At 38.6% G+C, this 22191-nt stretch overlaps 1 protein-coding gene and 1 long non-coding RNA gene across 3 annotated transcripts in view; one reads left to right on the forward strand and one right to left on the reverse strand.

The window, feature by feature from the left end:
• PRMT9 (protein arginine methyltransferase 9) overlaps nt 1–22191 on the reverse strand; it is a 112703-nt gene that overhangs the window by 85538 nt on the left and 4974 nt on the right. The gene's annotated exons all lie outside the window — the stretch shown is intronic.
• The window catches only part of LOC123848187 (uncharacterized), a 40497-nt gene that overhangs the window by 17336 nt on the left and 970 nt on the right, over nt 1–22191 (forward strand). For both annotated transcript variants that reach the window (XR_006791695.3, XR_006791696.3), the window contains exons 3-4: nt 17651–17792; nt 21800–21932. This is a non-coding gene — a long non-coding RNA (uncharacterized LOC123848187). The remainder of the gene's footprint in view (nt 1–17650; nt 17793–21799; nt 21933–22191) is intronic.

Below are 22191 nucleotides of genomic sequence, written 5' to 3' on the forward strand. Positions count from 1 at the left end.
TTTTACTCTGCTCTTCTACTTCTGGTGTGTGCATGTGTGAGTGACTGTCTTATTTCACTTCATGTAGTATCCTCCATGTTCATCCATATGTCGGAATTTCCTTCCTATTTAAGACTGAATATTTCATTGTATATATGTACCACATTTTGTTTATCCATTCCTCTGTCAATAAACACATGAGTTGCTCCCACATTTTAGCTGTTTTGAATTATGCTGCTATGAACATGGGTGTGCAAATATCTGCTTGAGAAACTGCTTGCAACTATTTTGGGTATATACCTAGAAGTGGAATTACTGGATCATATAATAATTCTAGTTTTAATTTTTGGAGGAACCACCATGCTGTTTTGCACAGTAGTTGTGCTACTTTACATTTCTACCACCAGTGCACATGGGTCCCAATTTCTCTAAATCCTTACCAACATGTTATTTTTTGTTTTTTGGGGTTTTTTTAATAGTAACTGTCTTACTAGGTGGGAGGTGATATCTCATGGTAGTTTTGATTTGCATTTCGTTAAGGATTAGTGATGTTGAGCATCTTTTGATATGCTTATTGGCCATTTGTATATCTTCTTTGAAGAAATATCTGTTCAAGTTCTTTGCCAATTTTTGAGCCAAGTTGTTTGGGTTTTTGTTATTGAGTTTTAGGAGTTCTCTATATATTCTGGATATTAATTCCTTATCAAATAATAATTTGCAAATATTTCCTCCCATTCTGTGAGTTGCCTTTTTTGTTGATAGTGTCTTTTGATGTGCAGAAGTTTTTCATTTTGATGTAGTCCAATTTCTTTTTTTTTTTTCATTTTTGTTGCCTTTGCTTTTGGTGTCATATCCAAGAAATCATGTGAAATCCTATGTCATAAAGCTTTTCTCCTGTTTATCATTTTAACAAATTCTCTTTACCACCTTCTTTAATGAGCTATGATATCAAGCATTCATTCAATATTTGCGTAAGTCACAAAATATTTCACTAATTATTCGTAGTTATTCTTAGTAGTGACTTTATCAGAGGTGTTATGTCAATGATCATACAAAGACACATTGAGCTTAAGAGTTTTTCCTAGAGCACTGGTTCTCAAACTTTTTGGCCTCAGGATCCCTTTACATTCCCCCAAATTATTGAGGGCACCAAGGGGCTTTTGTTTATATGAGTTATAGCTATCCTATTTACCTTATTGGGAATTAAAGCAGATGTTTTTAAAATATTTATTTATTTGAAACAACAGTGATATATTCATTACATATTATCATACATAACATTTTTATAAAAAATATTATATTTCCAAAACACAAAAAATGTAGTGAGAAGAGTGGCATTGTTTTACATTTTCAAGTCTCTTTAATATCTAACTTAATAAAAGATAGCTGGATCCTCATATCTGCTTCCCATTCTATCAATGCCACATGTTGTTTTAGCTGAAGTTTATAAAGAAAATCCAGCCTGACATAGATATGTTGTTGTAAAAGTGAAGAGCATTTTAATAACATTTTTGGGTAATTGAAGATATTTTTCTTTGCTACAATAGTCAACAGTAATAGTTTCTTTTTTTTTAAGATATTATTTATTTGAGAGAGAGAGCACATACATGCACAGGAGGGGGGGAGGAGCAGAGGTAGAGGAAGAAGCAGACTCTCCTGAGTGTGGAGCCCTATGTGAGGCTCAATCCCACAACCCTGAGATCATGACCTGAGCTGAAATCAAGAGTCAAATGCTTAACTGACTGAGCCACCCAGTGCCCAATAAGTAATAGTTTCTTAAAGGCTAGTTACAATATGGTATATATTTAGTGGTTTATCTTACCCTTTAATGGATCTTTAACCCAGGCATGATTTTGTAACATCATGCTTTAGTCATTTGGAAAGTAGTTCATTGAGTTATGTAGATCCTCCTAATGTTGGCACATTCTGTCATACATTATTAAAAAAAAGTCACATTGTTAATATACCACCAGTCTCATCAGAAAATCTCTATGTTTTGGGAAGCTTGTCAGTCTAATAGCGGTGGATACAAATTTCCCAAAATTCTAATCTTTGCCTGAAAGTTGAATTTTTTCATTGGTAACAAATATCGTAAATTATTTTCATAGAAGTTGCAAGCTTACTTGGCTCATTTTCGGAAAAATGTCTGCCACATTTTCAATTCTAAATAACCATAGTTTGTCTTTAAGTTGTTCTTTCAAATAAAGATGTGGTTTCATTTTAAAAAGTGGCTAGTTCAGGGCCACCTGTGTGGCTCAGTTAGTTAAGCATTTGCCTTTGGCTCAGGTCATGATCCCAGGGTTCTGGGATTGAGGCCCAGACTCTCTGCTCAGTGGAGAACCTGCTTCTCCCTCTCCCTCTGCCTGCCATTCCCACTGCTTGTGCTCCCACTCTCTTTCTCTCTCTCAAATAAATAAAGAAAATCTTTAAAAAGTGGCTGGTTCAGCATTGCCTTTTCTTAAGACAACCATTATACCTCTGAATGCAGAAGTGCTTTATATATATTTTCTGTTTGTCACCCAGACTATTAAAAGGATGTGTATTCAAGGGATGAAATTTAATATAAAAGTTAGTAATTTTTACTGCTTCATTAAAGACTTCTTAAATAAAACTGGCTTTTTCCCCCCCCTGCAAATGTGTGATGGTGGAGGCTATAGTAACTAGGTAATTTGGTACTGTTGCCTTGATTCATGCTAAGGCACTTGCAATTTAACCCACCATTGTTTTCATATGATCAGTGCAAATGTGAACACACTGGGGAAGTCAAATAATGCAATTGTATTATTAAGAGAATGTTTTTGACCTCTTGGACCTTCTGAGGTATTTTTGGGGGATCTGAAGACCACACTTTGAGAACTGATGATCTAGAATGTGAGCAGTATAAAAGTAGTGAGTTCCTTTTGTTCACTTTATATTTTCAACACTGTTCTACCTAGAACAGTGCCTGGCACACAATAGGGGCTTAACAAATATTTCCTAAATGTATTAATAAAACAAGATTAATTTTTTTATACAAAACAGAATAATAATTTAGGATGTATTTCTTTTTACTACCTGTAGCTCAATAATTAACCAGCATGTGCCACAAAATGGCATGAAAATCTAGTTTCGTTATTATAATTTCCTTTCATAAAGATTCCATTGACTAAATTATGAGCAAAAAGACTAAAGGATGTATTTGAAGGAAGAAATGTGAAATGCACCAGAATCAGAATAAATGCCTTTTTTTTTTTCACAGAAGCACAGAGCTTAATGAAATGAAATTTAGCTGCCTGGGTGGCTCAATGACTAGCCCAAAGTCTTAGAGTGAGTGACAGGACTAAAATACAGGACCTTTCACATTTTTCTTGCATATAGAAATGATAGGAACAATAATAGGAGGCAAGAAAGATGTTGTGTATTTCTGCTTTGAAAAGGGGCCAAGCAGGTCCGAGTCAAATCCTTAAACTACTTCATGGCTACTTTAGGACAGAAGAGAAACCTGGAGTTAAAGGATCGGACACTTAAGTAATATTTCTTGGTTGAGTACCCTGCTCCTCCCCCAAACAGCTCAGGCTGGAGACATGCAAAGACTGCATGGGGAGTCAGGTGAGCCCAGTGGAACTGTCAAGAGGAAAAAATTCAGGCTCTGAGAAGTAAGCAAGGGGGGCCTGATCCCTAAAAGGAGGGCCTTGGAGCTGTACTGGATAGTAACATGGATTGGGCCAGGGACTGAAAAAGCCCCAACAGAGAAGAATGTCTTTGGTATTTGCCAGCAGGGAGCTATTGGCATTTTATATGAACTGTCCTGCATTTTGCAGACTGTTCACCATCCCTGCCCTCCACCCACCAAATGCCAGTGAATTCCAAGTCACTGTGACAACTGAAAATGTCCTGAGCATTTTCAAGTGCCCACTAGAGGGCTTGTATCACCCCCAATTACCCTGATTACCATGTACCACATATTTACTAAGAAACACACTTCCTGATGGATTTGGTGGGACACACTTTGGAGATGTTTCTCTTTTTCACAGGCTTTTTGGTTCTCCTCCCCCACCACTAGTCCTCCCCCTTCACCAACTGAATCAATAGCATTCATGGCTCCAGGATGAGGGTAAACATAGCTAAGAACAACCAAGACAACTAAGTTTCTGAATGGGGGTTTTTGTTGTTGGTAGTGGTGGTGGTGTTTAGTTTTTGAGTGAGTGACTTATTTTTCTCTGAAATTATACAGTCAATTTCTACAAAACTTTCTCCAGAGAAAATCTGAATGGAATTTTAAAACCAAAGCTAAAACAGTAGGTTTTTTATTGTAACTGAAGGTTTCTCAAGAGGAAGCATGGGATTTTTTTTTTTTTTTTTTAAATCAGTTAGAGGTTGGAGAACTCAGGGCAGATTGTTTACACCATAAGCCAGAGTTACCAGGTGTGAAGTTGTCTACCAGAAGAAAATAAACGTTCAACCTGCTGGAAGGAGAAGAGAATCTGAGGGCATGTTACTGTAATTTAAATGCTGGTAGGTGCCTAAGAAAGGATTGTACCCCCCATTCATTCTTCTGAGTCAGCTGAGAGGACAGGAAATGTCCTGGAGGAAGACAGGAAGGACTTTAAAGCAAAGAGGATCTTCAACTTGCTTCCAGCGGGCCTCTTTGAGAGGGCCCCTGCTCACCACACAGCTGATGCAGAGTGACTGAGACGTGCCTATCCACGCTCCAGGATACTGAGCTCCCCAAAGCAGCACATAAGTGGCTTGAGTGGAGGGGCCTTGTGGTCAGGATGAGGTTAGCAGAGATGGATGCAGACATGGGGAAGAGGGAAAGGAGCTGACAACCAAAAGCTAGAGGTAACTGCCTATACCAGCAGATCCTGGGCCAGGTGACTCTGAGGTTAGTACAACATCCAAATCCCCAGAAAAGGAGAGAGAAGGGCAAACTCCTGGATTGACTGAGTTTAAATCTGTAAATTGCAAAGTTTCCATAGAAGGTCAAGTTTAAGTCTCCTAAATGAAAAGAGGCTTAGGAACTAAGTGCAATAATTAAGACCTAAAGAATGCAGGAAATTTATCCTCAATACAGTAATGAATATTTATACCCTCTTTGCTTAAGCCCTTTAAATTTGCAGAAGGTATCTAGATGCCAAATATCAGCTGTTTAGTTTGTTCGGGTTTTATTATTTGTGTGGCTTTGATGACTATTGGCAAACAAGTGCTCCTTTTACTTCTCTGTGATTGGAAATATCACTGAAGTGGCCCCTAACTATATAGAGGAGGCTGAAGATAGGTTGTTTTGCTGGTTATCAATGGATGAGATACTTCAGCTAGAATCTGTCCCTTTTTTAATCAGTGGACTATTTACCCTCTTTTGTACAAACTGTAGTTTTAAAATTAACTGTCACTCAAATTAGACCTCAAAACAAAGACTAACAAGAGACCAAAAGGCATTACATAATGGTAAGGGGATCAATTCAACAAGAGTACAAGATGTAACACTTGTAAATATCTATGTACCCAGCATTGGAGCACCTAAATACATAATACAAATATTAACAGACATAAAGGGAGAAACTGACATTAATACAATAATAGTAGGGGACTTTAACAACCCATTACATCAATGGATAGATCATCCAGGCAGAAAATCAAATAAGGAAATGGTATCTTTGAACAACACCTTAGACCAGATGGACTTACCAGTAATACACAGAACATTCCATTAAAAAAAAAACAACAACAACAGAATACACATTTTTTTCAAATGCACATGGAACGTTCTCCAGGATAGATGACATGTTGGGCCACAAAACAAGTCTTAATCAACTTAAAAAGACTGAAATCATATCAAGCATCTTTTCCAACCACAATGACATGGAACTAGAAATCAATTACAGGAAAAAAACTGGAAAAAACCCTGATGGGGTACATGGTCACTGGGGTGGCCATGGAATGGGCTGTGGGACACACTGTGGGTAGTGCCCTGACCAGAGCCTTCAGTGGGGTGAGCTCAGAGCCTATCCAGCCTGCCACTCAGGAGGTCTCCACCCACTCTGCTCCCCTGCCCCTGCAGATGGGGCCCTGCACCTATGAGATCAAGCAGTTCTTGACCTGCTCCACCAGTCAGAGTGACCTGTCCCTGTTTGAAGGCTTCAATGAGGCCCTGAAACAGTGCAAGTACAACCACAGTCTGAGCTCCCTACCCTGAAAAGATGGGGGCAGACTGGTGAAAATTCTCAGGCCAGCCCTGCATCCACCTTCCCCCCCTTCACTGACAGCTGGACCATGGTGTCAGATGGCATGCATGTAGCTGGGATTGGGGGTGAGGATGCGGGTTTTCACCCCAGAGATGACCAGAGTCACAAATGTATAATTAATTGAGTTTAATTATTTATTTTTTTTAAATCTTAAAATGTATATGGAACCACAAAAGACCCCAAATTGCCAAAGCAATTTTGAAAAAGAAAAGCAAAGCTGGAGGCATCACAATTCCAGACTTCAAGTAATATTACAAAGCTGTAGTAATCAAAACAGTATGGTACTGACACAAAAAAGACACATAGACCAATGGAACAGAATAGAAAACCCCCAAATAAACCCATAATTATATGGTCAATTAATCTTTGACAAAGCAGGAAAGAATATCCAGTCGGAAAAGACAGTCTCTTCAACAAATGATGTTGAGAACATTGGTAAATTACATGCAAAAGAATGAAACTGGACCACTTTCTTACACCATACACAAAAATAAATTCAAAATGTGTTAAAGAGCAGGGCACCTATGTCTGACTCTTGGTTTCAAGTCAGGTCTTGATCTCAGGGTTGTGAGTTCAAGCCCCATGCCCTGTGTTGGGCTCCACACTGGGCATGGATCCTACTAAAAAAAGAAAAGTGTTAAAGACCTAAATATGTGACCTGAAACCATAAAAATCCTAGAAGAGGGCACAGGCAGTCAAGTCTCTGACATTGGTTGTCGCAACATTTTTCTGGATATATCTTCTGAGGAAAGGGAAATAAAAGCAAGAATAAACTATTGAGACTACATCAAAATAAAAAGCTTTTGTACAATGAAGGAAACAATCAACAAAACTAAAGACAACTTACAGAATGGGAGAAGATATTTACATATGACATATCTGATAAAGGGTTAATATCCAGAATATACAAAGAACTTACAAAACTCAACACCCAAAAAACAAATAATCCAATTTAAAAATGGGCAGAAGAAATGAACAGAGGTTTCTCCAAAGAAGACAACCAGATGGCCAACAGACACATGCAAAGATGCTCAACATCACTGATCATCAGGGAAATGCAAATCAAAAATATAATGAAATATCACCTCACACCTGTCAGAATGGCTAAAAAGAAAACCACAAGAAACAAGTGTTGACAAGGATGTGGAGAAAAAGGAACCCTCTTGCACTGTTGGTGGGAATGCAAACTGGTACAGCCACTGTGGAAGACAGTGTGGAGGTTCCTCAAAAAGTTAAAAAAATAGAACAACCCTATGATCCACTAATCATGCTACTTTGGTATTTACCCAAAGAATACAAAAACACTCATTAAAAGGGATACATGCACCCCTGTGTTTATAGCAGTATTATGTACAATAGCCAATTTATGGAAGTAGCCCAAGTGTTCATCAGTGGATGAGTGGATAAAGAAGATATGGACTATATGTACAATGGAATATTATTTAGCCACAAAAAATGAAATCTTGCCATTTGCAACAACATGGATGGACCTAAAGGATATAATACTAAGTGAAATAAGTCAGTCAGAGAAAGACAAGTACCATATGATTTGATTCATATGTGGAATTTAAGAAACAAAACAAATAGGCAAAGGGGGGAAAAAGAGAGGGAGAGAGAGAAGCCAAGAAACATACTCTACACTGTTGAGAACAAACTGATGGTTACCACAGGGGAGGTGGGTGGGTGATGGCTGGAATAGGTGATGGGGGTTAAGGACTCCACTTGTGATGAGCACTGGGTAATGTATGGAATTGCTCAATCACTATATTTTACACCGGAAATTAAATAACACTGTATATTGAAGAAAGAAATTGAAGATGACATAAACAAATGGAAAGACATGCCATGCTCGTGGATTATAATAAGTATATTGTTAAAATGTCCATATTCCATAAGCCATCTACAGATTCAGTGCAGTCCTTAATCAAATACCAACAGCATTTTTTACAGAACTAGAACAAAGAATCCTAAAATTTGTATGGAACCACAAAAGACCAAAGCTTTGAATCTTGCTCTGCATAGCCAAAGCAATCTTGAGAAAGAAACAAAGCTGGAGGTATCACAATCCCAGATTTCAAGATACACTGCAGAACTGTAATAATCAAAATGGTGCGGTACTGGCACACAAGCAGACCCATAGATCAACAGAACAGAATAGAAATCCTGGAAATAAACCCATGCTTATATGGTCAATTAATCTATGTCAAAGGAGGCAAGAATACAATATGGAGGAAAAGACAGTCTCTTCAATGAACAGTGCTGAGAAAACTGGACAGCTACATGCAAAAGGATGAAACTGGACCACTTTTTTTTTTTTTTTTGAAGATTTTATTTATTTGACAGAGAGACAGTGAGAGCAGGAACACAAGCAAGGGGAGTGGAAGAGGGAGAAGCAGGCTTCCTGCCGAGCAGGGAGCCCGATGTGGGGCTCGATCCCAGGGTCCTGGGATCATGACCTGAGCTGAAGGCAGATGCTTAACGACTGAGCTACCCAGGTGCCCCTGGACCACTTTCTTATACACAAAATAGACTCAGAATGGATTAAATACCTAAATGTGTGATCTGAAGCCATACAACTCCTAGAAGAAAACATAGATAGTAATTTCTTTGACATTAGTCTTAGCAACATTCTTCTAGATATGTCTCCTTAGGTAAGGGAAACAAAAGCAAAACCAAAAACAACAACAACAACAAAAAGCTATCAGGACTACACCAAAATAAAAAGCTTTTGCAGAGTAAGGAAACCATCAACAAAATGAAAAGGCAACCTACTGAATGACAGAAGATATTCACAAATGATATCGCCAATAAGGGGTTAATATCCAAAATATACAAAGAGCTTCTATAGCTCTTCACCAAAACAAAACAAAACAAAACAAAAAAACCCCAAAATCAATCTAATTAAAAAATGCGCAGAGTGGGGCAGCTGGGTGGCTCAGTCAGTTAAGTGTCTGCCTTTGGCTCAGGTCATGATCTCAGGGTCTTAGGATGGAGCCTCGTGTTGGGCTCCCTGCTCAGCAGGGAGTCTGCTTCCCCCTCTCCTTCTGCCCCTTCCCCCTGCTCATGTGCTCTCTCTCTCTGTCTCAAATAAATAAATAGAATCTTAAAAAAAAAATGGGCTGAGGACCTGAATAGATTTTTTCCAAAGAAGACATATAGATGGCTACTAGGTACATGAAAAGATGCTCAACATCAGTAATCATTAGGTAAAGACAGTAAAAATCCCCAGTGAGATATCACCTTACACCTGTCACAATGGTTAGTATCAAAAAGAGAAAAAATAACAGTGTTGATGAGGATGTGGAGAAAAGGGAACTCTCATGCACTGTTGGTGGGAATGTAAATTGGTGAAACCACTGTAGAAAACAGTATGGAGGTTGCTCAAATATTAAAAACAGAAATACCATATGATCCAGTAATTCCACTACTGGGTACTTACCTGAAGAAACAAACACTAATTTGAGAAGACATATACATCCCTATGTTTATTGCAGCATTATTTACAATAGCTAAGATACAGAAGCAACCCAAGTGTCCATCAGTAGTTGAATGGATAAAGAAGAGGCAGTATATACACACAATGGAATATTACTCAGTCATAAAAAAGACTGAAATCTTGGGGTGCTTGAGTGGTGCAGTTGGTTGAGCATCTGACTCTTGGTTTCAGCTCAGGTCATGATCTCAGGGTCATGAGATTAAGCCCTATGTTGGGCTCTGCGCTCAGTGTAGAGTCTGCTTGAGTTTCTCTGCCCCTCCCCCTCATGCGTGCACATGCTCTCTCTCTCTCAAAAATAAATAAGTAAATCTAAAAAAAAGTGTGAAATCTTGCCATTCACAACAACATGGATGGATCTAGAGGGTATGATGCTAAGTAAAATAAGTCAGATAAAGACAAATACCATGTGATTTCATTATATGTGGAATCTAAAAAACAAAACAAATGAACAAGCAAAGCAGAAACAGACACATAAATACAGAGACAAACTGAGTGTTGCCAAATGGGAGAAGAGTAGGAGGATAGGCAAAATGGGTGAGGGGGATTTGGAGGTATAACTTTCCAGTTATGGAATGACTAAGTCATGGGGATGAAAAGTACAGGATAGGGGATATAGTCTCAGTGATATTGTAATATCCTTGTATGGTGCCAGATGGTAGCTGCACTCACGGTAAGCGTAGCATATAGGGGGGTGGAATCAATATATTGTACACCTGCAGCTTATGTAACATTGTGTGTCAACTATACTTCAGTTAAAAAAAAAAGAATTTAAAAATAAGAAAAATAATATTAACTGTCACTAAGAAAACAACAAGGGTTCACACCTTGTAGAGGTTTTTAAATTTAGATGTCATTAACATTCACATTTTAAATTTGGTAGACGTTCTCAGTGTACAGACTCAGCCTGCCTATGGAGATGACCAAAATGGGCTTTCTTATCTTATTGTACACACTCATTCCAAGTTAACCTAGAGTTGATTTCCTTGTTTTGATACTGGTAAGAAGCTCATGTTTTACCTTAGTAAATTTTGCCTTTCTCTCTCTCTCTCTCCAGAAAACAAGAGAATTTCAGCTTGCTCTCAAAGAATATCAAAATAGTCTGAGGGAAAAAAAAAAAAAAGAAAGCCTTAAGCTCTCATAAGCACATAACAGATCTTCCCGTCTTTCTTGCGGCCTATCATTGGTAACTTGTGTTTTATGTTCCAAAAGAGCAAAGTGGCAGTATTCTAATACACTTCTAGTTTTGCAACAAAGTCCTGTAAAATTTCATGTTCTCATTATTAAATATGTGGTTTTTTTAAGGGCAGCCTTATGTCTAAGTGATAAAAAAAAGAAATGTGCTGAAGTTAGTCTATTTTATTACAAACCTGAGACCTTTTGTGGTTGAATTTGATTACTCGATTCATGAAAAAAGTCTTCAGGCTTGGTTTTCAGGTCATTTGGATAGCCTTTGTGCTTCATTCTGTTGCTTTGGAGCTTTGCATTCTGCTTTTTGTTTGTTGATTTGTTTTACTTTTCAGTGAAAATATGTTGGTAGTTCTAATGGTATTTATGCTTTAGTTAAGTAAAGAATCAAGAGAAGGCTTCTTAGCCTTCTTAATCATATTAATGTTCTCTCTGGTAAAGATAGTGACTGAGGCCGGAATAGGAGAGACAGTTGTGAATTTAGAATTTCTTTTCTTCCTTTGATCACTTCATTCTGTAAGTAACAAGAAACACATGAAACAAAATTCTGAGAACTAACTTTAAACTCAACCTTTAAAAACCAAGAGAAACTATGAGTTAAAAACTGGTTATTAGTCACTGAGCATGCCGAAGCAACTTATTTCTTGCTCTTGTAACTGTTTTTTCTAACAGGTTAAAAACTGATAAGAGGCTCTTGGGAAACTATTATCAGTCATTGCAAAAAATAGGTTAACCCGTTCCTAATCTGGCAAAGACTTAAAAGGCCTAAATTCCTAAAAGCATTAGGGAATTTTTTTTTCTTCTATTTGCTAAGTATGCTGTATAAGAATCATTTCTGTTACGACAAATTCAGAGTTAAAATATCTTTTTATTCATGTGATATGTTCTATGAGTGCATTTGCAGCCTATAAAAGAGATGGTTGCCTAAGCAGACACCACAGAACACTGCAGGAAGTGTTGATTAGAATTTGCACATTTGTTCTGAGTTTGTGAATTCCAAGCAGATTTGCTAATGGAGAAGCAGTGGCTTTTTCACAACTGTTCAGCTCAAGGTCATGGCTACATATGTGTGTTTCCTTATGTGGTGACTGCTGTTAGTATTTTAGTATATATCCTTCCTGCCTTTTCCTCTCTTCATATAGTCTTTCCCTTTGCAAAGTTAATCTCATAGTATACTTGCTATTTCCTATTTTTTTCCACTAATGGCATGTTATTAATTTTTTTGAAAAAATATTTTCAATCATATAAGATAATCCATCTAGCTATAACATAATTTATTCAACTACTTTCTTATTGTTAGACACTTAGGCTATTTCTTTTTTTTTTTTTTTTTTTTTAGATTTTATTTATTTGACAGAGAGAGACACAGCGAGAGAGGGAACACAAGCAGGGGGAGTGGGAGAGGGAGAAGCAGGCTTCCCGTGGAGCAGAGAGCCCGATGCGGGGCTCGATCCCAGGACTCTGGGATCATGACCTGAGCCGAAGGCAGACACTTAACAATTGAGCCACCCAGGCGCCCCGACACTTAGGCTATTTCTGATTCTTACCTATGGTAAATATTGTAACTAGAATCCTTGAACTTAAACCTTTGGCACATTCTAATTGTTGTTTCCTATAGATAAATTCCCAAAAGTAATACTATTGGATCAAAAGGCAAATATTTTAAATGATCACTACCCTAAGATAGCCACTGCTAACAGTTTGATGTATATTTTTACAGTCTTTTTTTTTTTTTTTAAAGATTTTATTTATTTATTTGACAGAGAGAGACACAGCGAGAGAGGGAACTCAAGCAGGGAGAGTGGGAGAGCAGGTAATAATATTAAGCAGGCTTTCTGCTGAGCAGAGAGCCCGATGCGGGGCTCGATCCCAGGACCCTGGGATCATGACCTGAGCCGAAGGCAGACGCTTAACGACTAAGCCACCCAGGCGCCCCTATAGTCTTCTAAAAAAATAAATATTTATGTGCTTGAATGTATGTATACATACAAGAAACCTAGTTAGGAGTCCATAGTAGTAATCCAGGAGATGGATCAGAGTAGCTTGCAGCAGGAGGCAGGAGTGGAGGTAGTGAATGGTGGTCAGATTCTGGATAGATTTTTTTCAGGAAGACAGATTGGATATGGAGTAGGAGAGAAAGAAAGGAGTGAAGATTTGCTTCAAGTTTTGGAGACCTGAGCATTTGGAAGGATGGCATTGACCTCAAGTAGCAGGGGAAAAAATGCTGTAGGTGGAGCAGGTTGCAGGAGAGGGAGGAACAGAGTTCGGCTAGGAGAGAGTGAGAGTGAGATATTTATTAGGTACCCAAGTAGAGATGTCCAGTAAGCTATTAAATATATGAGTCTGCAGTTTGGGAGTGAACAGGTTTTGGAAGTATAAATGTGGGAATCCTTGGCATATACATAATATTTGAAGCCAGAGGACTGGGTGAGATCACCAAGAGAGTGAGTACAGACAAAGAGAAGAAGAGTCAAGACTGGGGAGGTGGGTGTTCTTACCTGAAGAGCACTTCCTAGGCACCAGGCACTCTTCTATGTGCTTTGCATAGATTATAGGTTGACTCATTTAGTCTCCAAAGCAACTCAATGAAGGGGTATGATAACCCCATTTTACAGAGGAGGAATCTGAGGCACAGAAAGATTCATTTAGTTATTAATAACTATTTCATGATATGAATTGATGGAATAAGTCTTAACTCCCTTTTTGAATAATGTAGACTTGTTTTGAAATATATCACATAAACTTTTTCTGCATAGGCTTGATCCATCATGTTTCAAAAATCTTAGTAGTTAGGCATTCCAGTTATACTTTAATGAATCAGCATGACTCAAAGGTGCTTTTCTTTTCAGCTGACAACACATTCTAGAAAAGAATATTGAGGGGGTGCCTGGGTGGCTCAGTCAGTTGAGTGTCCTGCTCTTGGTTTTGGCTCAGGTCATGATCTCAGATTATGATCTCAGGGTTGTGAGATCGAGCTCCACGTCTGGCTCTGCACTCAGCAGAAAGTCTGCTTGAAGATTCTCTCCTTCTGCCACTGCTCACACTTGCACGTGAGTGCACATGCTTTCTCTCCCTCTCCCTCTCTCTCTCAAATAAATAAATAAATCTTAAAAAAAAGAATATTGAGGAGAGACTGAAAAAAGAAAAAAGGTAATTTTCAAAAAGGAGATAAGGAGAACCATTTTTAGGGTTCAATGTTTCTCAAAGATCTTGTGTTTATTTGCTTTCATGAGTCTCTTCTTCAAGAATCATGTATTCTTTAATCATATTTAAGGATAGGAGAGGCAAGTTAATAAAGGGAAATTGTCATCACTCCTACCATCTCACTCTATACCATATTCAGAATATCCCAATGGGATGATTTCTTTTTTTTTTTTTTTTAAAGATTTTATTTATTTATTTGAGAGAGAGAGAATGAGAGAGAGAGCACATGAGAGGGGGAAGGGCCAGAGGGAGAAGCAGACTCCCTGCCGAGCAGGGAGCCCGATGTGGGACTCAATCCAGGGACTCCAGGATCATGACCTGAGCCGAAGGCAGTCGCTTAACCAACTGAGCCACCCAGGTGCCCCCAATGGGATGATTTCTAAGGCTATACCTGACCTTTAGCAGAAATGTGCATAAGACAGGGAAAGACAAATTCATTACGATGGGTTAATCATTACAGAAGGCTTCCAGAAAAAATATTTCAAATTGTCCCCTTGGTACCCTGGAGCTTTTTACATCTTGGGACAAGGTTGCAGATGAATGAACTTGCAGTATGCTTTTCTACCTTCTCTTCCTTGAGAGAAGTGTCACTGTGAAAGGGGAGGGGGGTAGGAGAACTTGCAAAATGCTTTTTCAGATAGTTCAGTTTCAGGAAAAAGGACAAATAGAAGTCAAGGATCTGGAAATAAAATGTTCCCTGCCAACAATGTTTCTTAAAAAGTATTCACATACTTTTGAGGGTTCTTATAACTCAGTTTGAAGATTATTGTCTTAAATATTCCCAATAGGGAAGAATAAAAGAGATATCCTAAAACACCAAGGTGACTTCAGAGGTATTCCTTTACTGAGCCCAAAATATGAAATGATGGAAAGATGTGTACATTTATCTAAATACTAGAGAGCAGCATGACCCTTGAATAACAATACCAGGAAAAGCAGAATCCAGAATTAATTCAGAGATGTGAAAAATATTTAAAAAAAAGGAGGAGGCGGTTAGTAGGGAGGGCCCTTTTAAGGTCATGTTCATAGCAAGAACAAAAACATAAAGACACTGGGAAAAGATGATGTAATGTTTAAAAGATAACAGAGAAAGCAGAACTAACCAGTCTCTTTTTCTCCATTCTTCTCTCAATAACTACTTTCAAATGAAAAGGGTAAGAGTAATGGTAGGAGGGAACATAAATGCAAGAAAGTTAAGAAACAATTTAGTTAATGGAGTTATTTTAATGAGTTTGTTTTTATGCCCAGATAAATTGTATCCTGAGATATTTAGAGAACTTGTAGTTGTAATCATGTAACCACAGTTAACAATCTTAGAAAATAATTTTAGAAACAGCATAGATTCATTAAGAACCAATGTTCTCAAACTAATGTTACATCTAAGAACTTATTACTCAACTTAAGACCTAGTCTTTGTATCTTTTTCATTTAACATTATATTGGAGCATTTCTTTAATATTTCTCATTAAATATACTTCTCTACTATAATTTTAGATAGCTATGTAGTTCTCAATTGTATGACTATATTTTAAATTGCTTAACCAATCCACCATGGTCAAGTTTAGACTATTTCACATTTTTGGCTTTTAAAAACCATGCTATGGTTAAGATCATTTAACAAAAAACTTTATAAATTACTATTTTTTAAATTTTAGGTCAAATTCCCAGAAGGGGGATAGATGAATCAATGGCATCATATTTCTTCTTTTTTTAAATGGCATTATATTTCAAAGGCCTTTCAATAAGCACCACCAAAATGTCCTCCAGAAAGAAGTACCTATTTATATTTTCAAAAACAATACATGAATGACTGTTTTTCCAACCCTTATAATTACTGGAAGATTTTGGTAGAAAAACTTTATATTGGTGATTTTTTTATTGTGGTAAAATATACACAACATATAATTTACCATCTTGACTACTTTTAAGTATACAATTCAGTAGCATTAAGTATATTCATAATGCACAACCATCATTACTACTTCCAGAAATTTTTCATCATCCCAGACAGAAACTCTGTACCCATTAAACAAAAATTTAAAAATAAATATTAAAGGGATGCCTGGATGACTCAGCCAGTTAAGCATCTGCCTTCGGCTCAGGTCATGATCCCTGGGTCTTGGGATCGAGTCCCACTTTGGGCTCCTTGTGCAGCAGGAAGCCTACCTCTTCCTCTGCCTGCCGCTCACCCTGCTTGCTCAGTCTCTCTCTCTCTTTCTCTGACAAATAAATGAAATCTTTAAAAAAAATATTTAAAAATATTGCCATTGTTTTGCTGTATATTTTTCAATCCCGTCAGCAATACTCTTCCCCCTTCCTACTATCTTAGAATTCTTCTCTATTAGAAATAGGACAGGGCGCCTGGGTGGCTCAGATGGTTAAGCGTCTGCCTTCGGCCCAGGTCATGATCTCAGGGTCCTGGAATCGAGTCCCGCATCGGGCTCCCTGCTCCTTGGGAGCCTGCTTCTCCCTCTGCCTCTCTCTCTCTCTCTCTCTCTGTCTCTCATGAATAAATAAATAAAATCTTAAAAAAAAAAAAAAAGAAATAGGACAGGACCATGGTCACAACTCCAAAATCTTGTGGCTTACACAACAAGAGTTTACTTCTCACTCAACTTACATATTCTATGCCAGTCAGCACATATACTTGTTTTTCAGCCTTTCAGAGGTTCAAGCTAATGGAGACCCAGTCGTATAATCGCTTCATAGTTTGCGTGGTTACTGAGGCAGGGCAAGAAAGTGCTGTAGAGCCTTGAGGCAAAATCAAATGCTTCAGCCTGGAAATGGCACGTGCCACTTCTAAGAACTTGGTTACAACTAATAACATGGTGGAGGGTGACAAGTACATTCCTCCCGTGTTACCTAAGAGAGAGGGGAGCACTAGAAGTTCTGCATCTTCCTTTGTTTCCTTACTGATACAAAGTTGGCTTTGTTTAACTATTTGCATTTTTTTCCTATTCGTGAAGGCCACACATTAATGTTTCACTCTATGTAATGCCACAAGAAATCTTGGAATAAGTGAAAACAATTAATTTAGAAGAGTAGCAATTTGATCTAAGTGAAAAGTCACATGTCGCAGAGAGTAATATGTAAACACTCTGTTGTGGCTAACATGTTAAATTGCCGTCTTTGGGCCCAGTTTTCTTAATAAATTCTAACTTTTGAAGTAGATGCTGAATGTTTTAGTGGCATTGGACCCTCTGGTTTTCATGTGTCACTGTTCATGCCCCATGGAGGATGATAAATATTGACAAACACTTGACATGTTCATTAGCAACTTTTTTGAGAAATGGGACTTAATTTTTCATTAGACATACACTCTCTCTTAGCTCATTCCTGCAAAAGTTTTTTTTGGTATGTGTGAGTGTGTGTGTATAAAAAAAAAGTTACCAAACAGTAAAGTATTTAGTTATGTAACTACAGCCATGGAGCTCAGACTTCTCTCTATATGCTCTGTGGTAGCTCTTGTAAGCTCTCATTTTCTTTTGTATATTATACTTAACCTGAAAGTTTTTATGAATCATGTTGACCTGATGACCTGGCAACTTCATTCATCTTGTAGGTTACTGCATGGGCCGTTCTAAAATTGGCTGATATATCAAAGGGCCAACAAGAGTAGCAGTGTAAACTGCTGGAAGGAGTAACTGTAACTGTAACTGTAACTGTCCCTACAGGATCATATCCCAGGGAGCTTCATTAGACTGGTAAGTGCCCTTCTTGAAAGTGTGTTGGTTACGTTGCTTCTGGAAAGGTCAAAAAAAGAGAGAGAGATTATCCTTGGTCACCTTTCAGATTTCCTACTTGTCAAAGTAAGAACTCTGCTCACTGCACTTGTGTCTCATGCACTACTAAATGAGACCATGACAGGAGATCAAATATGGGGTGAAGGTCCAGGAACCCATCTTGGCTTAATTTTAAAAATCTCTTCAATATTGGGGTGCGTGAGTGTCTTAGTCAGTTAAGCGTGTTACTCTTGATTTTGGCACAGGTCTTGATCTCAGGGTTTTGAGTTCAAGCCCTGCATTGGGCTCTGTGCTGGGTGTGGAGCCTACATAAAAAATTAAACAAACAAACAAACAAACAACAATCTCTTCAATGCAATTATTTATAGTAAAACTTTATTTCAAAATGACATATCCAGGGGAAAATTGTGAAAGGACAACAGCTTGGCATGCCAGCCTTAGAACAGGAAGCTGGATAGACTGCCAGGCAGCAGGTCTCTTTTGACACTCTTGGCTGAAACAGATGAACTTTGTTTCTTCTGTCAGTGCTTTATTATGCTTTAGAATCAAAGTCCTGGGAAAAAGAGCCTGGTTGGCTGAGCTTAGGGCATGTGCCCCGCCCCTGGCAATGGCAGGTCTGAGAGGAAGGATTAGCAGAAGGAATCTCCAGGGATCTCTTTGGATTCCCTAGTGTGAGGCAGGCACATGAATTTTACCAAAACTCCATGCTGTGTGGGAAAATAATTACCCAGGTGAAAATCAGGATGCTCTTGGGAAGTGGGAATGAAGGCTCAGCATCCCAAAATGCTGGTATCCACCAGTAAGAGCAAAAAAGGCATCAAAGCTCATGTACTCATGAATCTGTTGAGTTGATATGTGCTGATTTATTTTACTATTTTCCAATTGTTAGATTGCTTCCTTTTGTTTTCTTTCCTGGAACAAATAGCCCTAAGCACATACATTTAAAAATTTTTTTTTTTTCTTAGGACAAATAATCAGGCCTGGAATTATTGGGTCAAAAGATAACACACGAGTATTTAAACTTTTTTTCATTTTCTATTTTACTGAAGTGCTGATGGACTCTGAAAGTATGCCTCTAGTCATTATAGATTGGCTTTCCAGTGACTGGATAATTGCCCGGTTGAAGGTCACCCTGTGAAACCTCTCTCTGGGTCATATCAGGGGCATTTGTGGTCCTGGGAAAAGCATACTCTTTAGAGCTCTCCTCTTTCCTTCTACTAATGTTTTTTTTTTTTTTTTAAATATCCATTGCTATTTGAGTGAAATGAAGTGCAAGGTCTCTGTTTTGGTCGATTGATTCACATGTTATAGAAAAGAGGGCAGCATTTGCCGGAGGGATCTGTGGGCAGTGGCAAGTGCCTGCTGATATATATGTATCAGCATATATAATAGCATATACCCAGCTCCCTCTTCTCCATGCCAAGTATCTCCAAACCAGGGGGGCAGGAAAAGCAGTGATTTCACTGACAGGGCACTCCACCCAAGGAAGGTACTTGTTGAGTGCCTTGACCCACATTTTCTTGAGCCAGGTTCTTCTAACTCCAAATGTGAGAAGAGTCCTAGATTTCTTCAGAAGCAGCAGTGTGCTTTGTTTTATAATTATCCCTGTGTTGCTTATTCCCCATGGCTAGAGTACACCAGATTGTAGATGCCTTGAGATTAACAATTATCTCACCTTGGTATTTCTTGCAGCACTTGCACAGTGCCTTGCTCATTCCAGGTACTTAATATTTGCTATCTTTTTTTTAAAAAAGATTTTATTTATTTATGAGAGGGAGAGAGCGAGAAAGAGAGCGCATGAGCACCAGTCGGGGAGGGCAGAGGCAGAGGGAGAAGCAGACTCCCTACTGAGCAGGGAGCCCAACACAGGGTTGGATCCCAGGACCCTGAGATCATGACTTAAGCAGAAGTCAGGCGTTTTAACTGACTGAGCCACCCAGATGCCCCAATATTTGTTGACTATCTTAAGTGGAATAGTTCTAGTACTTTCTTGGGGTCTAAATTCTTCCAAGTTATGTCTCAAGGTGCTGGAAAAGGTGAGCATTCCCTAAAAGCAATCAGGAAACCCCAGGGGATTCTGAAACCCATTCTCAGTGATCTGGAGGAAAAGAGCTAAGCCTGGTGCAGATGCAGATGGATAGGCACTCACTCCCTTTCCAGGGGCTGTATCTCAGCCCACGGTGCTCCCGCCACATAGCCTTTTTCAGTTTCTTGTACTAGCTCTCTGACCAAGGTTTTGCTGGGCATGTTTCTCCCCTCTCTAGGTCATATCCACTTCACCCATATCCATTAACTCCTCATCCTTCAGATCTCAGCTCGATTGTTAATTCCTCACTAACATCTCAGAAAAGGCCAAATTCCTGTTATATATACCATCATGTACAGCTCTTTCCTAGCACTTATCAGTGATTTCATTTAATATTTATATTTGTAATTATTTTATATGTTCTTTCTCTCTGACTGGAGTCTATTAATCCATGAGGGCATGACTTGTTCCCTTCACAGAAGTGCTTGTTTTGTTTGCTGTTGTCTTCCTCGTTCTAGGGTCTTCCCTGGCATATGGTGGGTACTCTGTTACCCTTAGAGGCACACACATGTACCCACTGCATTCCTGGCAGATACAGATTATATTGGTATTCTCCGCAGAAACAGAACCAACCACTGGGATATATAAAATTAGACATTTTTATTGTGGTTATAAATATATATATTATTTTTATTGTGGTAAATTACACATAACGTAAAATCTACCATTTTTAGCCATTTTAAGTGTATAAGTTAGTGGAATTAAGTATATTCACATTGTTGTACAACTTTCATCATTATATTTTATAGATTCCTAGTTCACCAACTTATTGTATAGCATTATCATATCTTGGTGGATTAACCCACCTTCAGCTCAAAGGATGTATATATACAATACCAAGAAGTCCCACAGTCTTGCATTTGCAAGCTGAAGAACCAGGACAGCCAGTGGTGTAAGTCCCAGTCCATGTCTGAAGGCAGGAGAACCAGGAGCACCAATGTTTGGGGGCAGGAGAAGATGGACATCCCAACTCAAAAAGAGAGAGGGAATTTGCCCTTCCCTGCCTTTTTGTTTTATTTCTGCCCTCAATGGATTGCATGATGCCTACCTGCATTGGTCTCCCCCAGCTCAAAGGGTTGCCCCTGGGTGGCCTAAGCTATTTGGCATTACTCCTACCCCTGCCTCAGTGATCACTTGAGGGAGAAGCCTCCAGGTTTTATTGAGATAGGGCATGGCAGTCTCCTAAACTGGTTTGATGCCCTGATTGAAGTAGTTGTGATTGGGGAGCATCTTTCTAGTGCAGGAAGTGGCACTGCTTATACGTAAATCTCCAAACGATGAAGCCATTCGATTCTTAGAAAGGAAGCTTCCAAGAAGCTAAAGTCAATAGTCAGCTGGTGCAGAGCTGAGCAGATAAATCTACAGAAAAGCCTGTCTTACCTCTCCAAGGAGGATTTTAGTGATATGGTCCAATAATTTCTTGTTTATATTATTTTGGCATTTCCCCCCTTAATACTTGTGAGATAAAGCAGCCTGATACAATTTGGAAGACATTCAAAGATTTATCTTGCATTTCTTCTCTTTATATCATTTATGTTTTGCCATAGCTATAATTTATGTGCCTCACTCATAAAGGTGTCATAATCTCTGCAGCAGAGATTGCTAGGTTCCTGCTCAAAATCTATTGTCCTTTTCTCTTTGTAAAAAAATTCAAGTTTGATTTAGGTGGCAGTGTACTTGGGTAAAAGACCACATTTTCCATTTTCCCTTGCAGTGATGAGTGGCCATGTGACTAAGTTCTGGCTAATGAAATAAATAGCAAAAATGTCTAAGACCTGCAGGAAGGCGGAACAAAGTGCTGACTCAGCTGGCCGGGGCGGGTGGGGGGGGTGGGGGGGGTGGGGGGGGATGCACTTTTAACCTTTCCCTTCCTCCTTCACAGAGGGAGCTCTAGGAGCCACCTTGTATTTTGAGGTGAAACTGAGGATGGAACCCAATGCTTCTCTGGGGACTGTGGAATCATGTTAGACTACTTCTGGACTTCTTTTACATGAGAGAGAAATAAACTCCTTATGGTATAAACTACTGTTATTTTAGATTTTTCTGTTACAATATGTCTGAGCCTAATTCTAACTGACTCAGCCTGAAACATATTCAAAGATTAAGTAGAAGCCTGTTTGACTTCATATGTGGCAACTTTGTTACTCATCAGGGAAAGACAACATTGTATGTAGCAGAACCTACATAAAGGGAAGGTTTCATCTGTATTAACCTCTGTTTTATCTACACTGGAACCTGACCAATTTGCATTGTTTCAACTCCTTAACTAATCCA

Source organism: Mirounga angustirostris, unplaced genomic scaffold (assembly GCF_029215605.1).
Source record: "Mirounga angustirostris isolate CCGP_5_RB_7025 unplaced genomic scaffold, mMirAng1.0.hap1 SCAF_2, whole genome shotgun sequence".
Taxonomy (NCBI): domain Eukaryota; kingdom Metazoa; phylum Chordata; class Mammalia; order Carnivora; family Phocidae; genus Mirounga; species Mirounga angustirostris.